This window comes from Sarcophilus harrisii, chromosome 4 (genome assembly GCF_902635505.1).
Source record: "Sarcophilus harrisii chromosome 4, mSarHar1.11, whole genome shotgun sequence".
In the NCBI taxonomy this organism is placed as follows: Eukaryota; Metazoa; Chordata; class Mammalia; order Dasyuromorphia; family Dasyuridae; genus Sarcophilus; species Sarcophilus harrisii.
Genome location: NC_045429.1, coordinates 118,136,081 through 118,159,876, shown reverse-complemented (window position 1 = coordinate 118,159,876; position 23,796 = coordinate 118,136,081). Strand labels below are relative to the sequence as shown.

The 23,796-nt window shown below is 36.0% G+C and overlaps 1 pseudogene; it reads left to right on the top strand.

Annotated features, from left to right (window-relative positions):
• The first annotated feature begins 444 nt into the window (after positions 1–444).
• Positions 445–4,823, top strand: LOC111720716 (annotated as a pseudogene).
• The last annotated feature ends 18,973 nt before the right edge of the window (positions 4,824–23,796 follow it).

The window sequence follows — 23,796 nt, the reverse complement described above, 5'->3', positions numbered from 1 at the left end:
GGATATGACAGGTCTTTAAGGAATTCTTACCCTATTCAATATAAGTTATACTACATCTTGTGAGATTTTTTTTAAATTTTTGTCTATACCTATGATTTCATCAATCTAAAGACAGACCTTCTAGTATGGAAATTCTATAGAATGCATATTATCAATAGAAACTATTGTAACTTAACAGTGTTAAGGGGACATAGATATTAGTCAACTTGCCCAGAGAGAGCTAATGTGTGTCAGGTAGGATTTGAATCCAAGTCTTCTTGACTTGATCCATTATGCCACATGGTCTCCAAAATAAGCTGTTATATGGGGCTTTATTGCCTATAACTGTGTTTGTTGAACATAATTTGACTCACAGCATCACCAGATCCATAAATAGATTTTACTTACATTGACTTTGAAAATCAGTCCACTAGGTTCAAAGGAAGCAAAAATAATAGTGGAAAGATGGTAGGTAAGTTAGTATGGCGCTAGAGAAGCTCCAGAGCTCTTAATAAAAGACTTGACTAAAAATCAAAGAGCCTGAAGTTTCTTCTTGGTTCTTGGCCTGCTGAAATATCCAAATTTTTCTTACTGTACCCATTAAGAAAAAGCTACAGGTCTAGAGATTCTTTGGATTTGTAAAAAGACCATTTTATGGTTACTCCACATAACCTGATCCCCAGTATCCCTTCTCACTGCTCTGAACATATTCAGGTTTGCAAAAATTAGGAGGATTATGCTGTTCCCCTAGATTTCCTTGAGGTCTAATCAGAATGAGAAGGTCTTCCACTGACAGATGCCTCTAAGCATTGCTTTTGCAATGCCAAGTGGACTGGTCCCTGAGAGGGGACCAAATAAATAGAATTTATTCTATCAAATGAAAATATGACATCAAACTGTAATTCTGCTGTTATAATCTCATTTGACAAAGATTAATTTGTTAATTATCTTTGTTACATTATCTTTGTATTCCCCCTTAGTACCTAGATCACTTCCTTGCCTTCTCTTTTCCTTGTCCTCAAATTATAGATAGATATGTGTATATAAATATGTATGTGTATACATATATATTCATATATTGTATTGTGCGTTCCTATATAAATATTCATAAATGTGCATATTTGTGTATAAATATATATATATACATATATTACATCATACTGTTTACATGATCTGTATCACCAATAAAATGGAAATTCTTTGAGAGCAGGAACTATTTTTCTATTTGCATTCCCAGGTCTAGTACAGTGCCTCCAATCATAATAGCTGTTTAATCAATGCTTCTTGGATTGGATTGGATTAAATGGGAACTGAGTGGAAGAGACTATAAAATTGTAAGTTAAAGACTACCTTAGGGTTTTTTAATGTTTTGGGTTTTTATGTCACAGATTCCTTTGGCAGTCTGGTAAAGCCCATGGATCTCTTCTCCAAATGTTCATAAAATTCATAAAATAAATTCATCAAATAAAAATAAATTCACAAAATAAAAAAATTCATAACAGAATTTTAACGGAAATTAATTATACTGAAATGCAGTTCACAAAATGTAAAAAATATTTTTTCCCCATGGGCACAGGTTAAGAAACTCTGATCTGGTTCTGCTTCCTCATTAATAGTTTTCCTCACAAGAAACTGAGGCCCAGATTTAGATGACTTGAGATGCCCTTTATTATAAATGTTTGTTCAAATGGAAGAATGAATAATATTGGTTAGTGTACCCAATGCTTAGTAGCCCCTAAATACAGGCGTATCGTGCTTGGTATGTAAATTCACTCCTTTCAAGCAAAAAGCAGACCACTGGGGTAACTTTTTCAAGGCCACACAGTGAGTCTATGGCAGATGGAAACCAGAATCAACCCGGCTTTCCCCTCACCATCAACCCTATTTTAAAGACCACACAAATAAAGAAAAGCAATTTGATGGGACTAGAGAAGAAAGGAGCTTAGGAAGGAAGAGGATAGAGGCTTTAAGAGGTAAAAGCAGTCTTACAACTGGTGATGGGTTTGCATTTAAAGAAAGGGGGAAACAGTGAAAGAGCAAAATAAATAATAAATAGTCGACTCATTAGCTTCTTTCAAGAAAACCTCAGATAGCAAAGCACCACAAAATACAATCAATCTAGGCTTAGACACGTGGAAATATAGTTCTATGAATCTCTGACTGTCTAAAAGTGGATTTGGAGAAAAGCTCCCATCTCAAATCCCTTCTCTGTCCCCTGAAAGTGCAGCTGGCCTCTTGGGCTCGTTAGCTCAAAAGCAAAACCTCAGTCCCTATTTTGCAGAAACATTTCCATTTACTGGGCTGTCTGTCCCAGGAGCAATTTGCCACAATGGAAAGAGCTGCCATTTGACCTACAATGCAATTTTGAACTAATTAATAAAGTGACCATTAGTGCCCCAAGGGGATAATAACAGGAATAAAAACAAATTACCGCTATGGCTAATGCCCGCTAACTGGGGTGCAGAGGAGATTACCTCATTGTATTGTAAATTTCTTACAGCTCCACTCTCTTTTTTTTTCCACAAATACTTTTAAAGTGCACCCACTCAACACTTGGACCTTCTAGGGCCCTTGCAAACCACATAAGAATTAGCCCTTCAAAGATCAATGAGGAGCTAATTGCTGGTAACAAAGTACCACCTGGAGAGAAATGTTACAATATGCCTTCATTATAAAGCACCCACTTTCTCCTTCCCTTCTCCCCTGGCTTTTCTCCTCTTTCTCCCTCCCACCATGATGAAGCAAGGGGGAGTCCAAGAGAAAGATAAGACATATGAAGGATTTTGGGGTTTAAGAGCTGGAGATGTTCTGGTCTGTTTGCGTCTCTGACTGTAGTTCATTCTCATTCTGTTACCTTCTCTATCTTATTTATCACCCTTAGAATTTGTTACTATTATTGTACCATCTAATAGGAATACCAGAGAATCCATGGGGAAAACCAACACTAACAAAAAGAAGCTAAAACAAATATAGAAACTCAGGGTCTATGGTTTTACCATGCCCTAATTAAGCAGTCTATGCAATTAGAAACCTATTTTATTCTAGCCACAATTGTAGGCGCACACCTATAGCCACAATCCACAAGTTGGAAACTTTCAGAGACCACTCAAAAATTTCTAGAAAAGCAGGTTGTGAAGTAAAACATGCACTAGACTAAAAGTGAATGACCAGACCTGAACTCTAGTCCAAAATCAATTTTAGACCAATTATTAACCTCTCTGCTGCTCAGCCTGGACAAAGCTACATGTACAAGTACATGTTCAAAGTGAAAGATTGGGTCTGATTTGAAGAGAAAGTGAAAGATGTACAGGATGTGTTTCTAGTCTCCAGATTATCAGGGAAGATGAAGGTCATCTGAAAGAATAGAATTGATAGCAGAAGGGAATCCTCTTGTGTTTGGAGGTTGGAGGGTAAAAGAATGTGGAGAATAATAGGAAGAAATACATTGAAAATGTCATTGAAAAAGCTCCAAGTCTATAATAGCTTCCTTTAGAGCTGAAAACTGTAGCAAAGAAGAGCATGTGCCCCAAGCTTCATATCAGAGAAGTGAGTAGGAGCTGGAAACTATAGATTCCTGAGTTTGACTCCTGTTGCCATCAAAAATATAGAACACATTATTGGGCCTGCTTTTTGAGTACTTAGTAAGGGAAACAATCACTAAGAGCCATCAGCTTCATCAAGAAACAATTATTCCAGAGTCACTTTATTTTTTTCACAAGATAACTAGACTGGTAAAACAGAGAAATACTGTGATAACAATGACTGGCATTTATATTATGACTAGAGATTTGTAAAATTCTTTACAATATTATCTCAATTCTTTCTCTTCTTTCAAGATGGTGGACCAAAAAACCTCAAAGGACCAAAATGAGAGAAAAGGGTCAAAAAGAAAATAAATGAAAAGAACAAAAAGAAAGATGTAGCTGAAAATGTGATGGAAAACAGAGGAATACTGTGATAATAATGGCTAGCATTTATATTATAATTTGAGGTTTGTAAAATGTTTTTCAATATTATCTCAACTCTTTTCCTTATTTCAAGATGGGGGACCAAAAAATCCAAAAGGACCAAAATGACAGAAAAGGGTTAAAAAGAACAAAAAGGAAGATGTACCTGAAAATGTGGTGGAAAAGCCTTGAAAGTATTGCCACTGGAACCACTTCCTGGACTGAGGGATCAGTAGATACTTGCAGTCTGTGATATATTCCTGGTGAGCCAGAAATAACAAGTGGAAATATGCTGCCTCAAAAATTCAGATCAAAAAAAAATATTTTTTTTAAAAGAGAGGATAACTTTTACTATCTTAAAGCCACTTGGTATTGTTAAAAATGGAGAAACCCAAGAATAAAGATTCACAAAATGCCTACATATTACCCTATGAGAATGTGCCTAGAAAGCTGTCAAGTCATGGCAAAAAGCCCTTCACCTAGCATGTAAGAAGACTCTAAGCTATCATCACTCTGGACACAGTTCTGTCCATGCTTATTGGCCGCTAAGGGAGAGAATAAGTGGTTTTCCTAAAGCAGCTGGTTAGTAGCTTGCCACTGGTAACTGAACCTCAGACCATCAACCATGTTCCCCTGTGAAGGACCTAACAGAAATCTGGAATCGCCATCTCTACCAAGCAAGATCTTTTGGGTGTAAAATTTCCAAATCATCCTACTGGTTCTTACTTCAATACAGAAAAAGAGAAATAAAATATTACAGAGAAGTATAAGGTTGGTCAGAAAACAGTAGACTATTACATCCTGCTCCAAATTAAGAAAATTTCTCAGCTCCATAGCTATCTGCATTCTCTATTCTCTTTCTCCAGTGGTGTTTATCCTGAGAAACTGATGATTTAAATGCCTTGCAAAGAATTCTTTTTAAAATATTTGGAATAGCAAATGCATACACACACATATATATATTAATATTTGTGCATAAATAAAATATATATAAAGAGAGGGAGAATAAGAAGGGGAGAGAGAAAGAGATAATAAGAGACAGAAGGAAGTGTGGAAGGAAAGAAGGAGAGAGAGAGAGAGAGAGAGAAAGAGAGAGAGAGAGAGAGAGAGAGAGAGAGAGAATCTCATCTTCTTATCATAAGCAACCTTAGAAGATAGGTGCTTATTATTGTCCCTATTTTACAGATGAGGGAACTGAAGCAGACAGAGGTTGGGTGTCTTGCCCAGTGTCACACAGGTAGTAAATATCTGAAGTCATATTTGAACTCAGATCTCCTGACTCCAGATCTAGCACAAAATTCACTATGCCAACTAGCTCTCTGCTATAGAATTACAAACTTAAACATTAACAAAATATTTTAATAAACCTCTCATGCTAAAACTTTAAATAAGATGGAGAGATATGAGCTAATTGATAATACAACTGGAGAAATTTGGACCTGGTTGAGGACAAAACTCAGAGAACAGTCATTTAATGATTCACTGTCAATTGATTGGAAAGGAAAATTAGTGGAGTGTCTCAGATCTCTTTTTGCCTCTTTGCTGTCAACATTTTTGTCAATGACTTAGATGAATGCAGAGGTGATATGCTTATTGGCAGATTGCATGGTATTTAGGGGGACTGAGTCAAACATACACAAAAAAAAATCTTGACAAGCTCAACAATGGACTAAATCAAATAAGATGAAATTTAGAAGGGGTGAACACTTGAATTCCAAAAATTAACTTCACAAATAAAGGATGGGTAGGCAACTATTAATGTGAAAAAAAAGTTTGGAAGTTTCAGTAGATTGAAATCTCAATATAAGTCAACAGTGTAATATGGCAGCCCCAAAGCTACCACTTTGGTAGGCCACATTAATGTAGTCATGGTGTGAGGAATAAGAGAAGAAATAATTTAGCTCTATATTTGCTCAACCAGGCTACATTTTTAGCAAGATATGGCTAAGCTGTATTATGTCCAGAAGAGGACATCCAGAGTAGTTAGAGCATTAGAGAGCATGGTATAGAAGAATTGATTGAAGGAATGGATCATATTTAAGGCAGAGAAATATTTTCAAATTATCTCACACATTTTCAAGTCTTTCACTTGTTTATGACTTAAAAGTTTTGAGATCATATGAAAGAGATATTAGAAGTTTTGTTTGGCTGTAGAGGATTAAAGTAGGAGTGATGGATAAAATGGCAGAGAAGCTGATTTAGGTTTAATGTAAAGGAAAAAAACCTTAACAATTATAGCTATCCAAGAGTAAAATGGGCCACATTAGAAGATAATAGGATCCCCTTAAGAAGCAGCTAAGTGGCAAAGTGGATAGACCCCTGATCCAGAGTCAGAGAGGTCCAAGTTCAAATCTGACCTCATACTTTTACTAGCTGTGTGATGCTGGCATTAGATACTAACAAGTCACTTACTCTATGTTTGCTTCTGTAACCTCAATTTAAAATGAGAATAAAAATACTATACACCTCCTAGGTTTGTTGGGCGAATCAAAAGAGAAAATATTAGTTTACTGTTTAACACAGAATCTGGTACATAGTAGACCATAATAAATAAATATTTGATTTCTTACTTCTCTTCAAATCTTCAAACAGCATCTAAAGACCCATTTGTTAAGGCTGTTGTAAGAACAAATTTCTGTTCAAATATCTGTTGGATTAAATGGCATTTGAGATTCCAGTTCTATTTGAAGATATGTAGGACTACCTTCCAAGGTATAGCTTGTCAGTGTCTTTCATAAAATGTGACACCATGTAGAGAAAAGCATAGGTATTAATAGTAGGGGAAGGAGATTGTATTTGACATAACTGTTATCCCAACATCAGTCTTCTATTAGTTGAGTTTTAGTCTTCTGCTTAAGTAAGGACCAGCCCATCTTTATTTGGTCAGTCTATCTAGTGAACTAAATTTGTTTAGTAGCCATTATGACTAATTATTACGTTACTCACATTCTGATTAAAGTAGAAATAGTCAATAAGAAAGCAGTACACAAACTGAAAGCTTCTTACACCCCATCTTTCACCTGGCCTAGTGAACTTTTCAAAATGCACAGAGAGTCTGCTTTCCATTATTAATGCCAATGTGGGGCTGCTTTGTGAAAGAAAATGCAAATAAGCCAATAATCCAAATTTTAACTTGGGAATGTTGGAACAGTACCTTGTGTACACAACATGTTTAGTTGCTGTTTTCTCAACTGAAATTGACTTTAGGCTTTTTTTCTGCAAGCAAATTTATCTTTCTATAATTATGCTTTGCCTAGCTAATATTTAATTTTGTTTTTCAATCTCTAGAGATCTATTAGTTCACTGTTGGAAGACAAAGCACAGAGTCATAATCCACAAAGTGAGTAAGTATTGATAGGGACTGAATGGGCATCTGTACACTAACCCAAATAAATATGTATGCACATGGAGACTAAATTTGTCTAAGGAAAGCCTCTGGTTCCAGGTGATGATCATTCTTAATGATCTCTCCCTTCTTTTTGGCAGTGGCACTTACATGGTGAGCAAGAAACAAGCAAAGGTATGTCCAAAAGAAGGTTCTTCAGGGATCCTTGCTAGTACCTTTCTGTTCTAATTTTGTCTCTAATTTTTGTCTAAGTTGTCTTAATAGACAACTATTAAGTATATGAGGCTGGATTTGAACTCTTATCTTCCAGATTCTAAGTCCTGTGCTCTATCTATTATGTCACCTACTTGTCTACTACTAGCTCCTTGCTTACTGACTTTATTATTGTTGATTTATTTTAGTCATTTCTGACTCTCTGTGACCCCAGTTGAGATTTTCCTGGCAAAAATACTGGAGTGGTTTGCCATTTCCTTCTCCAGGTCTTTTTTATGGATGAGGGAACTGAGACAAAGAAGATTAAGTGACTTGAACAGGGTCACATAGCTAATAAGTGTCAGAGACTGGATTTTAATTCAGGTCTTCCTGACTTGAGATTTAGCACACTAGCCACTATGTCACCTCGCTGTCCCCCTTTTTTTGCTAAACTTCTAGTCTGAAATCTTTAGTCTTCAAATAGAAACTTCCTTCTATACAGCCACCAAAACCCTGATGCTAGGGATTCATTCTTCACCATATGATACTCAGTGCCTCTTGGAGGAAGTTCTTTCTCTTTTTTTTAAGTCTATTTCATTAATAAGTATGTGAGTCGCTAGCATGGTTCATGAAAGGCATGCTTAGTAATATACTATAGGATGATTAGTATGTGAATATAATAGCTAAAGTCCTGATTCTATGTCCCAAACAAAACTTTTTGCCCCTCTAAGTACTCTGGTGTCACAACCAGAAAATATTTCAGGTATATCATAATAATTAGTGACATTTATATAGCATTGTGAAGTTAAAATAAACAGTACTCTTCATATGTTCTTTCATTTGGACCAACTAATAATTAGTTGGTACTAATCCCCATTTTATAGATAAAGAAACTGAATCTCAAATGACTGAATTTGTTTTGCATAACTACATATATTCACTATAAATGTTTTGGTTTTCTATTTTTCCCCTGTAGTGGTGAAAGAAGGGAAAGTAAATCAAATTTTTGTTCACTGAAAAAAAATTTAATTTAAAAATAATGAACTGAGTCCCAAAGAACTACAGTGATGTGGTCACATAGCTAGTGAGGACCAGAGGCATATTTTGAGCATGGGTCTCCTGGGTGCCAAATCCTTTATCCATTTATCACCCACCCTTCCTATGTCATAATAGGAACAAGGGATAACAGACTGACGATCTGAGCGATGCATCAGTAACAATGAAATAAAGACTTTCAACACATTAGGTAGATTCCCTATGGAGGTTTTACAGAAAGACACAGACAAGAGCCTCACAAAACAAGAACATATAGACAGATTTTTCTCTTTTTTTCCCCAATGGGAAGGAGTTGGGAGGGGAGTAAGAGTGTAGCAACAAAAAAAAGAGAAAGAAAAAAGAAAGAAAAAAAAGAGAATCATTGTGGCATCTTTTAAAATTACATAGAAGAGAACAGAAGAGAGGCCAGAATAAAAATCACATGTGAGCAGGATAGCTTGGAAAGCTACAGGTTGAATTTGTTACATATTTAAAAAGAAAAGCTATACTGAACACATACCTGCAGTTTCAACTCTCAGTTTCAATATATATAAGTAATATAAATAAATTGCCCATTTTATTTGTTGTTTGTTAAATTCAAAATAAAATAATTGTTTAAAAATAAGTACAGAGAGGTTGTGATCACCACCAATGGAGTAAGTATATATATATATATATCAATGAAATAAATCACAGATTCATCAGAATAAATTTCAAACACAATGCACTTAACTTCTAATTCCCCCTGAGCATGATTGCAGCTGAAAAGACCAATGCACAATCATTTAACCCTGCAGTATTGCCCTGACTTGCATATTTAGTCCATCATCTTTGAGCCCTGTCCTTAAATAAAGTGAGTCCTATAGTAATCCAGATGGTGTTGGGCAGGTGTTCATTAAATCAGCATGTGTAGGCTCATGTCACACTGGGCCTTGGGCGGCAGTACAATGGGGGAGACTAGAAGAAGCTCAAAGCAAGAACACAGCTTGATACAGAGGGTCTAGCAGATATTGAGGTCCTATACTGTCAAGAAATATTGGCCAGATACTATGGGAAAGGACATAGGAGTATTCTAGGTCCAAAGCCTAGAGCCAGGTTAAGCAATTCATAGAGTTGGCTAGAAACAGAACAGTTTCTAAATAAATAGAGATGGTTCAGTATAATCAGAAGAGATCAGGACAGTAGCAGATTCAACCAATTAGCCACTGGGAATCAGAAAACAGAAGACATTTGATGTGGCCAGAGCAGATTCCATGGAGAGGAGATGCAGCAGAGTTGAATTTTGCTTGCTCCAGAACTGCTGTAGCCATCTGCCTTTCAAGTCTGCCTCACTTATCTAGGGCTGATGAGGATCAGCCGGTACTGATAAATTTAGCACAGACAAGAGAGAACAGATAGGTTCCAAGGAGGGCTGGCCAGAAGCAGTGTCCCAGAGTCCAACACAGATAGGCAGGTCTGTACACATAACACAACGTAATTATAACCACTGATCCCAGGCAGAAAATGTCTGTTCTGATTTTATGCACTCAGCACAGTGTAGTAAAGCAGGAGGTTTGTCCTTCAAACCCACAGAGGCAAAAGAGGAGGGTTTGTCTTCTGGGAGCTCTAACATGATGCTGTCTTCAGGGTGAAACAATTTGTAGAATCAAAGATAACTGGATAATTGAACAAGAGTGTAAGAAGTTGGGAGAAAGGGAAAGAAGTAGCAAGAAAGAGAATACAATGATCCAAGATGTTACAGGGAATTTTTTTTTGGTATGGTTATTGGAAAGGTTAGAAATCAGAGAAAGAATGGATAAGTAGGTTGCAAAAAAAAAAAAAAAAAAAAAAAAAAAAAAAAAAAAAAAAAAAAAAAAAAAAAAAAAAAAAAGCTTAATTCAGTAGAGAAAAAATTTTCAACAAATGCCTTATAATGAGAATGAGGTTGAGAGAGGAAGAGGGAAAAAAAGGTAAAATTTTAAATATTTTTGCAACTCTTACCCAGGGCTGAGCTCTCCTAACTAGTGGGGCAGTGAGAGAAAATTCACCTAAGTCACCATATCTAGATGGCCTCAGACCATATTTCATAGGCACCTGGGACACCTCATCATCTGCCCTAACATCACACACACATATACCCATACACACACACACTCCAGGGGAACTTCATGCCCCCATTTCTAGGATTAAATCTATACTTTCATTAGCACCACCTGCTCTACAAGTTAAACTCTTGTCTGAGAGGTTTGGTGACTTGCCCAGGATGACACAGCCAGTCTGTGTAAGAGTCAGGACTTGAAACTGAGTCTTCACTTCTGTGTTGGCTCTCTATTCCCTGTGTCAGTTTTTGGCATACATTAGTCCTATCTTCCCACTAAATCTCTTCCCAATAACTCTAAACAGAGGGACAACACCAAACTCATCTACCAGAATGAGTGGCAATGTGAGAAAAGTTATTTAAGTCAACAATTCAATAGAGTAGAAAGGGGGGAAAATACACTAATATTATATATTATCTAGTTTTCAGGATTTTTCTAGCCCTGAAAAGCTTTTCTTTCCCTGGTGTACATATGGATATACAAACCATGATATTCTCATTATTTTTCTTTTTTAAGCAAAAATAATTATTTAAATAATAGCATAGTATTTCATCTCTCTTGATCTCAGTTCCTTCTTTATCTACTTCTGTACTACCATCCACAGGACCTCCTAGAATTACCTGAGGCTTTGGAGGTCTCAAAATTAATGTCATGCTTTAGGAACAGCCATGGGTCTTTGTAAACAATTTCATCCCCACCCTATGAAGAAAAGTGTTTAACAACTCCTTGAGGCTCCCCCGCCCCCATATCCTCAGTTCTGATTCACAAACTTCCCGTAAAGAGATTCCTTTTCCCTACTGAAAAGGCCTCGGAATCCTGTAAATAACAAGAAAGAAAGAAGTAAACTAAATGTGCCTTTAATAAGAGTCCTATTGATCTTAATAGATGGCCTTGTGTCATCACCTTCTCTTTTCCACCTCATCCTTCCAAGGCTTGACCACTAAATTTAAACAATGTTGATTTAACTATGTGCAAATTAGAAGTTTCCCTTATTTGAAGAAGATTCCCATGTGTAATACAAGGAATAATAACCAATTAAGACAGCTACAATTCATAGTTTTGGCTACTGACAGACTTGGATCAGGCAGATTTGGATTTGCCTAAATTCTGAAAAGCTTCCTTTCATCCAATGTCCTAATCACCTGGATTTGACCATGCATTTTACTATATTGAATAAGTAAAAATGTAAACTATTTTTTTTCACAAAAGATCTAATTTGAGACAAACCTAAATATGTTCAGTTACTAATTTATATGTTTTACTCATCAAATGTAAATGTTTAAGTATCCTTGCTTTTCATCACAATTGAAATTTTTACAAAATTTCTACAAAACTTTATAAAATTTGCTATCTTTACCTAATCTTAAAATAGAAAAGACTGTATATATTATTAAAAAAATAATTTGCATAAATGAAACAGTTCTGTACAATTTGTTGTTTCCTCAAACCTAGATGAATACTAATACATCTATTTTTAATACCCACATTATCAGGAGGCCACTTATATGGCAATATCAGAAAGTAGCATGAACCAAAAAGTAATAATAATTGCAATTGTTGTTGTTATTTTAAATGACCTTTTAGCTGCCCAAATAGAGACACAAATTCTATGCAATAAAGCCCATGCGTGAGTGGCAACATGGCATAGTGGAATGAGAAACCTGACTTTAGAGTGTAGCAGACTTAGTTCAAGCTCTGCCTGTGCCACAAATTTCCTGAGACCTTAGGCAAGCCCCTTAATCACTTAATTGCTCTAGGTAGATCTTCTAGACACAAGTTTTAAGTTACAGAGGAGTTGCTAATCTTCCTAAGTAGAGAGTTTATTGGGTGGACCCAAGAGAGTTTAAGATATGGACTCTCCCCCCCCAAAAAAAGTCCATTCATTTTAATAGCTCAAGTGGGCAGAAGTTGATCCCTTTGGGTCCACCCCTGCCCACATCTCCAGTCCTATTGATGCAATTAATCATATTGAGTAAGTGGCAAGATAACCATGGTAACGGTGTCAAGATGTTAAACTGGGCATAAAAAAGATAGAGACAGGTTCTGGGAAGATCGTGGAGTAGGTCAGAGAATTTTCTGCTCTCCAAATTTCCTTCACAAAAAAATGACAGAACAGTCTCAGTGCAGCAGAAATAAACAGTGTAAAGCAGTTGTCCTCCTAAGACAATCAGAATAGACCCCAGGAAAAACCTAACCTCCAGGGGCAGAGATTGGGTGTGATGAGCAAAATGAACAAACAAGCTCTGGGGGCCAGTGGGTTGAGAGGCAGCCTCAGCCTTCATTTTGAAGCTTTCATTTTGAAGACAGTGTGGGTGTCTGTTGGCTGAATAGAAGATTGACGGACTTTCCAGTATCGAAGAACTCCAAGTGCAGCTTTGCTGACCAGACCTATCCTGGCTGTGGCTGCAGGGAGAAGGAGCTGGCACACATTTGGTGAGGGCGGTAGTGAGGGACAGAGACCCTGTGGTCTGTGGGCATTTGAAGGAGAGCAGAGTCCCTGCTTTCAGTTTAGGGGCAGAAGACAGGTGCAGTTTACAGCCACGGGAGGGACCACAAAAAGCAAGCTCATTTATAGAACAGTATGGCTGGGGATCCCCAGCCATGGCTTAGGAATAGAGAAGAGAGTTCAAAGTTGGCTCCTGAGGCAAGGTAGCAAATAGAAGAAAAACAGAGGAATGAGAGAGAGAGGGTAAATGGAATAAGAAGAATAGTGAGGAAAAAATAGAAAAGAGGAAAATACATAATAAATAGTCATACCTTAGACTGTGAATGGGACAAATTTACCCATAAAACAAAAATGGATAGCAGAAAATTTTGAATTCAACAATATGTTGCTTTCAGAAAACATAAAAATGAGAGATACACACAAAAATGAAATAAAGTGAAAGAGAAGAATTTATTGTTTTTTTTTTAAAGCAGGGATAATAATCATGATCTCAAAGTTAAAGTTAAAATCAATTTAATCAAAAGTGAGAAATAGAGAAAGTAATGTATGTGCCAGCAATATTGTTCAGTATTATTTTAGGCCACTTAAAATATCTAGAAGAATAAAATACCTGCGAGTACACTGCCAAAGCAGATACAATAACTATATGATGTAAAAGTAAAACATTATACAAATAAACTTAGATCTAAATAATTGAAGTATTATTCATGGGTAGGTAAAGCCAATATAATTTTTAAATGACAATTTTACCTAACAAATCTAATTTAATAAATTTAATAAACTAATCTAATTCAATGCTAGCCCAGTTAGAAAAAATAGTAACAATTTCATTTGGAAGAGCAAAAAAGTCAGGAACTTCAAAGAAACTAGGGGAAAAAGATGTAAAGGAAGTAGATTCAGCAGTATCAGAACTTAAACTATATTATAAGGAAAATCATTTTGTTAAAGTGTAAAAAGGATAATTTCACTTATTTTAAATTAAAATTTTTCTTTTATAAATAAAACCTATGTATCCAAGAATAAAAGAAATGCAAGAAATTGGGGGGAACTTTCATAACTCTCAAATCTCTCAAATATAATATCATTGGGTTGGAATTCTGCTGTAGTGTAGAAAATGATGAGCTGGTTGATTTAGAAAAACATGAAAAGACTTGGATCTATGAAAAAAGATGCTACCCACCTTCAGAGAAACAGATGACAGATGGAAATAAACATAGTATAGTCTTAAATATGTGTGTTTATGTGTATGTTTATTGGTATCTATATGTATGCATAAGCACGTTTAATTCTGGCCTTCTCTAGAGTAGAAAGAGGGAGGTGAAAAGAAAAGTTACCTGCACAGCAGAGAATAAAAGAAAACCAACAATGAATTTTAAAAAAAAAAACTAAGAAACTTTGAAAATAATGTGTAGTGTTTATTATGTAGATTTTCTTGAAACTGAGATTGTGTTTTCTCATTTTTTGTGGAGGAAATTTGAAGAGCTGAAAATTCTCTTACCTACTCCACCATCTTCCCAGAATCCTGTCTCTATCTTTTTTATGGCCAGTTTAACATATTGATACTGTTACTATGGTTATCTTGCCACTTACTCAATATGATTAATTACATCAATAGGACTGGAGGTGTGGGCAGGGGTAGGCCAAAGGGATCAACTTCTACTCTATTAAAATGAATGGACTTTGGGGAGGGGGGAAGGGTCCAAATCTTAAGTGTGTGAAACTCTCTACTTATGAAGATTAGCAATTTCTCTAAAACTTAAATTTCTTGAAATTTCTTGTTTTATATTGAGTCCTCTCTTTTGATCTCTTATGTACATGGCAATGGTTTTTTCTTTTCTCATATAAGTGTAAAACTTCAAACATTTACCGAAAAAGTCATATGTATATGTATATATGTGTGTGAGTGAAGTGAAGAGAAAGCTAGCCTTTACCATCAAGAGTCAAATTGCAGAGGAGATCAGAGCTCAGAAGCTAAACTAAGTGACCCTCCTAGCACCCAGGGGGGAATAGTGTGAGAAATATCACAAGCAGAGAAAAAACATCAGGATCTGATGTACTTATTTTGATTAGAATGAGATTAAATAGTACTTGGGAAATCTTTAATAAAATATATAAAAATATAATATAGCATAGATAATGTTATTTCTGGTTTTTTAAATCAACATGCTACCATAGGTATCTGTTTCTATTTAAGTTTGATCACTGCTTTAAGTTTTTGCCCATTCTTCCCACAAATGCTTATATTTGTAGGAGAGTATATCCCAGATTTATGAGGATATTAACAGTTATTATTCTTATACCATTTTAATAAATGCCTTTGTTTTGAGCTAATTATATCTACTGGCTATTAAAGTAAGATCACTACCTGGGATTTCTTTTACTAGTATAGACATAGAGTACTTTTAAACTTAAGAACAGTCAACTCCCTTTTCCTTTCTGAACCCCCCTTATCTCCCCTAAGTCTATCTGCAAATTTGGTAGTGTAAGAAACAAATTTGTGAGATTCTCTAGAACAGGACTTCTTGAACTTTTTCTACTTGTGCATGACCCTTTTTCACCTGAGAAATTTTAACTCAGCCCTGGTTATATAAGTATATAAAAATAGGTAGACAGATCAAACATTTGCTGATAATAAATTATAAAAAATTTTATTTTAAAACAATTCTTTGCTATATATATATATATATATATATATATTACCATTTATCAAAGACAAAGGAAACTGGCATACTAATGACATAGGTGAGCTTGTTTATTTTTCCATAAAGAATTAAATTGTTTCCCCCCTGAGGCAAATGGAGTTAAGTGACTTGCCCAGGGTCACACAGCTAGGAAGTGTTAAGTGTCTAAGTCAAATTTGAACTCAGGTCCTCCTGATTTCAGGGTTAGTGCTCTATCCGCTGCAGCACCTAGCTGCCCCCAAGAATTAAATCTTGATGGAAAATTGACCCCTTTTACTGTTACCAAATTTTTCACAACCCTCACATGACCCATATAATTGCAAGTCATAGTTTAAGAAGCTTTGCTCTAGAGTAGTACCTCCTCTCCTTTTAGGAGAGCTCAGCTTTCAATTAGAATCCATTTACTCTTATTTTTGGTACAACTGTGATCTTTTGATCACAATGTAGGTTGTTCATCTGTTTTCTCAAGCAACGTCAGATTGGAAACAACAAATTGAAACCAGGATAGAAGGAAGCCTTACAATTAGAGATCAGCATGCTCCCAGGACAAGTGTCAAGAGATAATCTGATACTGATAATCCAAAAAAGGTTAAATTTTGTTTCTCGCACATCCTTTGGGAAGTCAGGGAAGTGAGTAACAGAAAATTTTAAATGAAAATAATAAAAATAGTAACCCTCTGGGCACTTAACAAAGAAGCTATTTAGAAAATCCTCTTTGTTGAACAATCCCTTCTTTGCTAGTACCAAATCAATGGGTGATATGTTGGGGTTAATTCTTGATTGTCTGAGTATATCTACTTAAACCTGCTTCCTGAAATTGCCAAAGATAAGCTCCTTGGCACCTCAGAATGCCTTTTTTTAAAGAGATGACTCAAAAGAGAATATGCTACAGGGTTTTGTTTTGTTTTTTGTTTTTGTTTTTGTTTTTGTTTTTGCTATTTTATGTTTACTACTAGTAAACCCACAAAACAAGCCAAAGGTTCTTTTAAAAATTATAATGATAATGTTTCATCCACTTGGAGCAGCTTCTCTTCCTGAAGCTAAGATTGTTTGTGGTTATTATTCACTGAGCACCAGTGGTGTACTTGGCACTGTATAGTACATGCAAAGATAGTCTTTGCCCAGGGGGCACACCCCCAAGCAACCTAGGAAATTTGTTTTTAAACAAATTGAGTTTTTCCTTCTGGCCATTCAAGACTGCTGGATGGATTTTTAAACTGATTTGTTATGGAAAAGAGAACTATGAACACTGCCAGCTGTGGGCCTCTTCCATAATAATTTTTGATCTCCAGATTGATTTCCTTCATATTAGCCAGAGGCAGGGCTTTGACAGTATCTCAACATGGCTCCTAAGACAACGGTGGGCAAAATATGAGGTTCTACACTGGAAAGCCAAAGCAGAAATCTGCTGGTGACATGCTTTGGGGAAAGTTAAGACCCAAGGTGATATATAATATAAAAGAAAGCAGAACTTGGATACTCAAGCCCAAATCTCAGTTCTGCCAATTATTCATTTTATGATTTCAGGCAACCATTTCATCTCTGTGGGATTCCATTTCCTTGTCTGTAAAATGAGTGAGTTGGTTTGGGAAATCCAGAGTTAAGAGGCTTGATATGGACCGTTAAATCAACAAAACTGACTGAAAAAATGATCATTCAGGAGAACCAAGAGAAAACAGTGTCATGGAACCCAGAGAGGAGACAGATTATATGAGGAGGGGTGATCCATGGTGTCAAATGCAGCAGATAGGTAGAGAAGGTTGAGGACTGAAAAAGGACCTCAGGGAAGTGAATAACAGAAAATTTTATTTTTTTTTAATTTAATAGCCTTTTATTTACGGGATATATGCATGGGTAACTTTACAGCATTAACAATTGCCAAACCTCTTGTTCCAATTTTTCACCTCTTACCCCCCCCACCCCTCCCCTAGATGGCAGGATGACCAGTAGATGTTAAATACATTAAAATGTAAATTAGATACACAATAAGTATACATGACCAAACCATTATTTTGCTGTACAAAAAGAATCAGACTCTGAAATATTGTACAATTAGCTTGTGAAGGAAATCAAAAATGCATGTGTGCATAAATATAGGGATTGGGAATTCAATGTAATGGTTTTTAGTCATCTCCCAGAGTTCTTTTTCTGGGCATAGCTGGTTCAGTTCATTACTGCTCTATTGGAAATGATTTGGTTGATCTCGTTGCTGATGATGGCCTGGTCCATCAGAACTGGTCATCATATAGTATTGTTGTTGAAGTATATAATGATCTCCTGGTCCTGCTCATTTCACTCAACATCAGTTCGTGTAAGTCTCTCCAGGCCTTTCTGAAATCATCCTGCTGGTCATTTCTTATAGAACAGTAATATTCCATAATATTCATATACCACAATTTATTCAGCTATTCTCCAACTGATGGACATCCATTCAGTTTCCAGAACAGAAAATTTTAAATGAAAATAATAAAAATAGTAACACTCTGGGCACTTAACAAAGAAGCTATTTAGAAAATCGTCTTTGTTGAACAATCCCTTCTTTGCTAGTACCAAATCAACTTAATCTCAGATATAAACAATTAAGAGATCTTTGGCAACTTTGAAGAGAGCAGTTTCAGTCGAGTGCTGAGGAATACAAGGATTACCTAGCAGCAGTAAGAGCTCAGTTCCTTCAGGTCCATTTAGCAACATGTGAGTAGGAGCAGAAGAACAGATGGTGGGAGAAAACTACAACTTGATTTGGTAAGGGTAAACAAGAGGATGAAGAATTCTAGAGTAGAGAACAGTATGGAATTCAATTGATTAATTATGGAATTTACAAAAGGGAAATGAAGTCAAAACATGGGTGACTTGAGAAAGTGCTGAGAGACTGACAGACTGAAGATAAGGACAAGAGCAAAAAAGTAAGTTTAGGAGAGGTAAAGCAATAGGAGGGATGCAATGGTAAAAAGTTATGATCAAATAGTGTCAGTTGTTGACCAAAGAAGTGATAGGAAACAGAAAGTGTTATCCTCTCTTCCTCAAAGGGTTGAAGAGAAAGTGAGAGGACAGGAAGCAGAAGCATTGAGTGAAAACAGCAACAAGGAGAAAAAAAAAAATAAGGAGGTGTGATAAAATAATCATTAAGGTCTCTTTTGGAATACAGTATGATATTCTAGAAAAAGGAGTGACTTTAAAGTCAGGTGCTGTGGATTTGTTAAAGAAATCACTTTACTGTTCTGGGCCTGTAAAAAGAGGATAATAAGCATCATGCTACCTCCTTGAAAGGTTTTTATGAGGAAGATGCTTTGTAAACCTCCAAAATGCTTTATAAATGTGAGTTGTTTTAGCTCTAAATTCTATGAAACCTTTGCTCATGCACATAAGACAGTTAACATACTGGTCATAGTCTATTTTGGCTAAAGAAAAACTCAAGCCAATATCAATATTGTTACTGTTGAGCTAGTAAAAGACAAGCTAAAGGACCAGATTGCATTCTGAAAATATGTAGGTTAGGATGGACAGATGGGTCTGGAGATGGCCATAAGATATAACAGAACGGTCTTTGAGTGTTTAGCAGGTCTCAGTTTGACATAAGTTGTAGCCACTACATACTGATTCACAAAGTATTTGTGATTGTGAATCACTACATACTGATTCACAAGTATTTAATCATAGAACTGAAGAAATAGAAAGGATCTTAGTGATTATGTGATCTAACTCACATTTGAGCAGGGATCTTCTCTGCAATATTCCCAAGTGGTTACACAGTTTCTGTATTCTACTTCCTTGATCTAAAACTCTTAACATTCTATTTGACCACAGAATCCCTCACTGTTCATTGATTGATTGATGCTCATCTCTTACAAAATCCCAGGCCTAGATCATTCTCTCTACCTGCCTTCTCTTACTACTCACATACTGCTAAATGAGCCTAGAGGAAGTCACACAACTGTGTCAAATGGATATTCTACCAATTTGATCCTAGAGTCAGTGGAGTTTATTGAATAGCTAAGTGACACAGGAAGACCTGTACTTTAGGAAACTCCCTTTGGCACCTGGGTGGAGGATGGATTAGAGCACAGGGAAACATGGAGCAGAAACATCAATTAGAAGGCTATTGCAACAGTTCAGGTGAGAGGTGATGAGGATCTGTACTAAGGGCAGTAGCTGTGTCAGTGAATAGGAGATATGTACAAGAAATGTTGTGAAGGTAGATATAACAAGATTTGGAGTCTGTTTTTATTATGTGTGTGTCTAGTCTGTATATACTTATATTTATACCTGATACCCACCCACCCCCAAAAAAAGTAAACTCCTCAAAAAGAGATATCTTCTTTTTCTTTCTTTTTTTTTTTTTTTGGGATATATTTGTATCTCCATCACCTAAAATACCTGGCACATTCTAGTAGCTTAATAAATGTGTGTTTATTGGCTAACCTCTAGTGGTGAAGGTTTCCCCCTCTAAAAGAATGCTATTTCATTTTTGATGGCTCTAATCATGAACAAGATTTTATTTCTATTGATCCAATATCTGCCAGCCTGATAACTGCAGGGGAATGTAAGCTTTCTGGGGATGTCTGTTTGCTTTTTGTCTTTGGATCTCCAGTGTCATTTCTCTGCCTTTTTCCATATTTGAAGACAACCATCCCTCTAAGACTTCTCTCTACTAAAAAGCCTCAGTTCTTTCAACCTTTATTAATTTTCCCATAAATTGCGTGACTAACTTTTTAAACTCAAGGTTCTTAAACATTGGTACTAGACTCTTTTGATAGCAAGCTCTATCACTTTTCAGTTTGTGTGTTTTTTTTAATATGTCATGGTTCTGAGTACCCTTGCCATCCTGGTGTTTCTGAATGCACACAATGGCCAGACTGATCACAGTATTCCAGGTGTGTCCTAATCAACAAGAAATATAATCAGGTTGCCACCTCCTTTATTTTAGACACTGGTCTCTTCATGAAGACCAAGATTATGTTAGCTTTTTCAGTCTCCTCCTGAAGCAATTGGCATATGGAGCTTGCAGTCCATTAAAATCTCAAGTCTTTTTCATATGAACTGCTTCCTATGCACATCTACACTTGTAGATGTGATGTTTTAATCCACCTAGGGATTTATATTTATTCTTATTAAATTTCATCATTAGCTTCAGGTACACATATTAAACACATGCCATTCTAGACTTTCTTTTGGGGTTTCCAAGTTTTTTATTATCTAATCTATTAGCTATCTCTCCTAGCTTTGTGTCCAAATTTGGTAAGTATGCCATGTGTGTCACTAAAAAATTCTGAAGAGAATATAACCAAATACAGTGGTATAGCACTGTTCTAGGAACCTTACCATTTCAAATTGCTAAATCTAGGAAGATGGAAGCAACAATAGAAATTGAGAAGTTAGGACAATTTTGGAAGAAAAGATGATCTTAGTTTAGGCTATGTTGAGTCTATGCTACAATCAACACATCCAGTGATAGTTATTCAGCAGGAAGAGACTGGGAGATAGGGGAATGGGAGAGGGTATGGAAATAGGAATTTTAAAAATTTCTACCTTCTATCCTGAAGCCATAGGATTAGATAAGATCATTAGGAAAGAAAAGTACGGAGGAAGAAAAGAAGAGGACCAAAAACAGAATCTTGGAGGGGGACAATATCCATACTTAATGAACAAGGATAAAAGGAAGAGTAAAGTAAGGTAACCAATTAGGAGCAGAGAGGTGTTATCAAGAAAGAATAAAGTGTCATTGAAGTCAAGAGAGAAAAAACTATGAAGAAAGGCCAGTATAATTGGCTATAGAAAGATCACTAGAGATCCTGAAGGAAGTTCTTACAATGGAATGATAGGGATAGAAGAAAGATTTATGATTTTTAAGGGATTTATAAGGGAGCAGAGAATATAAATTACTCTTTTTGAGAGCCTAACAGTTTAAAAGAGGACAAATGTACAAGGCTGCTTGGTTAATGAAAGGATTTTGTTCGTTTTTTAAGAATAAAAGAGATCTAAGGCCACTCCTGCCTTGAACACTGCAGATTACCTGATAGCTTCTAGTTCTATTAAAAAACAATAAATGCTGATTGAATGAACATTCATTTGACTCCTCCATTAGACTGTGAATTCCTTGAGAGCAAAAATTGTTTTTTGCAGCGATATATATGCATATACATATAAACATACATACATATCTACACATACATACATGTAGACACATTTGTGTATACTTAATAAATGCTTTTGGATTTGACTGACTTTTGATTTATTTAGTATCACTTAATGAAAGGATTCTGAACCAAATTTTGCAGGCATTCATGGTTGGAGGTAGGATGTGGATAACAAACTAGCAAAAGGTGACCAAATATGAAGAACCTGGGGAAAACAATGTAATTAGAGCTTAAAGAAGAGAAAATATCCAGGAAAAAAAAGGGGGGTAGAGGGGTGTTCAACAGTGTCACAAACTGTAAAAAGGACACAAAGAACAAAGACTGAGAAAAAGACTGAGATTTAACCATTAAGAGATCATTGATACCTTTGAAGAGAATAGTTTAAGTAGTTTGTGTGTGTGTGTATGTGTATGTATGCATGAATATATGTGTGTGTGTTTGTGTATTGTTTGTACATAGTTGTTTTCATATTGTCTCTCTTAGACTTATGCCTCAGCCACAGGCTTGGGATCTGCATTTGTTTTGTCCAAACTCAATATGTTCAAGTCTCAGCTAAAATCCTATCCTCAATAAGCAGTCATTCCTGATCCTCTTTAGGGCTATATAAATATAGGTATGTAGATATGTCTGTGTGTCTGTGTGTATATATGTACATATATATGTGTATGTATGAGATATGTCTGCCCCAAGCATGTGAAGACTTCCCCCTGGAAGAGTGGATAAGAAAAATTTGTTCAAAAGTCTATGAAGCAGTAGATATGGATCACTTAGAGCTTGGTTAGATACCAAAGATGTCAAGCTCATCCACTGAATCCCAGGCCATCACTCATCATCTGGACTTCTGGCTTGCCACTGGAAGAGTGAAACTTTGGACAATTTTACTTCGTTTCAATCAAATTCACACTCAAGTCATCATCCCATGATTTTATGGGCCCTCTTCTAACAGGCAGATGAACAACAATATGTTTGTATATATGTATGTATGTTTGTGTATTGTTTGTATACAGTTGTTTTCATATTATCTCTCTCAGACTTATGCCTCAGCCCCAGGCTTGGGATCTGTGTTTGTTTTGTCCAAACTCAGTATGCTCAAGTCTCAGCTAAAATCCTACTTTCAATAAGCAGCAATTTCTGATCTCCCCGCAGGGCTATATAAATATAGGTATATGGATATGTCTGTGTATATGTATATCTATATATATACACATTTGCATATATGAGTATGTATATATGTTGTATGTCTACCCCGAGCATGTGAAGACTTCGCCCCGGAAGGGTGAATAAGAGAAATTTGTTCCAACGTCCATGAAGTGATGGATATGAAACACTTAGAGCTTGGTTAAATACCAAAGATGCCAAGATCATCCATTGTATCCCAGGCCAAGACCTGTCATCTTGATTTCTGTCTTGCCACTAGACTTCCAAGACTGGAAGAGTGAAACTTTGGGCAATTTTGCCTCACTTAAATCCAATTCACACTCAAGTCATCATCCCATGATGTCATGGGTCCTCTTCTAAAGGACAGATGAACAACACTATGTTTGTGTATATATATATGTGTGTGTGTGTGTGTATGTGTGTATGCATGTATGTATGTTATTGTTTTACATAGTTGTTTTCATATTGTCGCTCTCAGACTGAACTCCTTAAGAGCAAAATCTGTCTTTTGCTCTGTTTTTTTTTTTTTTTTTTCCCCATCTCCAATGTTTAGAACAGAGCTTGGCACTTAGTAGGTGCTTAATAAACACTTGGGGACTTGACTTGAGTCCACTTCTCTAAGGTTGTGATTGGTAACTGACACTTTAAACTATCTTAGTGTTCCAAAATAATTTCAGCCCATTGCCTTGCCCATCCTTCTTTCACCCTTCCCCAACGAAAGAGTCTTAGATGTTTTAGTGACATTCAAGTCATCATTCCATGATGTTATGGGTCCTTTTCTAAAGGACAGATGAACAACA